Source organism: Vombatus ursinus, unplaced genomic scaffold (genome assembly GCF_900497805.2).
Source record: "Vombatus ursinus unplaced genomic scaffold, bare-nosed wombat genome assembly UNPS02015160.1, whole genome shotgun sequence".
NCBI lineage: Eukaryota > Metazoa > Chordata > Mammalia > Diprotodontia > Vombatidae > Vombatus > Vombatus ursinus.
Window position 1 is genome coordinate 3,476 of NW_020954938.1, and position 990 is coordinate 4,465.

General features: G+C 39.6%; 1 pseudogene; it reads right to left on the reverse strand.

Moving 5' to 3' along the window:
• Window positions 1–571: 571 nt before the first annotated feature.
• The window catches only part of LOC114031370, a 1,404-nt pseudogene continuing 985 nt past the window's right edge, over window positions 572–990 (reverse strand).

Here is a 990-nt window from a genome sequence, read left to right on the forward strand (position 1 = left end):
CTACGGAGCGCACCAAATAGAGAATGATACATTTCAATCTGCATGACCAGATTTATGGAGCTATAAATAGCAACACAAGACAGGCCCAAGGAGGCTCAAGTGCAAACTATAATTTACACATGGAGTGCATGTTATAAAGCCTTCACAACATACAAACTTAGACAAGTACTCCAGCTCTTTAAAAACAGTGCCTGTTTGCTTCAGATTATATCCAGCCTCATCTGACCTGGTTCTGATAAGCCTGTTACATAAAGTGAATTTCCCTTCTGCTGAAAAGAAGCCTGTAGACATCCCTAGATGCCTTCACAACTAGTGACTGACTTGGTAATGCTGATGGTTCCATAGTTTCCTATTACATTCATTGGTCTGAAATAACAAACTGAAAACAATTTGGAACCAAAATGTCCTTCCAAGTCTTTTGCCACTTTTTTTTTGATAGTTTTAAATGAAGGAAAAGTCAGCATTTATTGCTTATTATCATTAACAGCAGTTTCAAAAGGATAAGAATTAACCAAAATCAAGGGATCTTTGGTCAAGTTAGTAACAGGCTTCTACTAGTTGCACATCCATCTCATAATGTTTCTTCTTCCAGTTTTTCCAGTATGGCCTGGAAACAGCCTCTTGCTTGTTGAATAATGTCCTGACTACCAGTTTCAACTGAATCCATTTCCAATAGCTCCTTGGTTAGCATTTCTTCTAGAAGCCAGTATGTCTTGTCTGTCTTTTTCCCTACAAACTTGTCTACTTCTTGTTCAAGGTATTGGACTTTCTTGTGTGATTTTTTTAATACCTGGTGGTTGACCTTCGTCTGAAGAGGAATGATCATCAGGGATTTTGTACCCCAGATCTTGACTGTTGGGAATTCTCCTGGCTGAGTTACTGTTCATCTGGGGCTGGTCACTATACTGAACTTTGGAACTGAAAAGGTCCAGGTTACTGTTGCTCAATAGTTTCCAAAGAGGATTCGTACTGATGGACATCGGGGGGGGG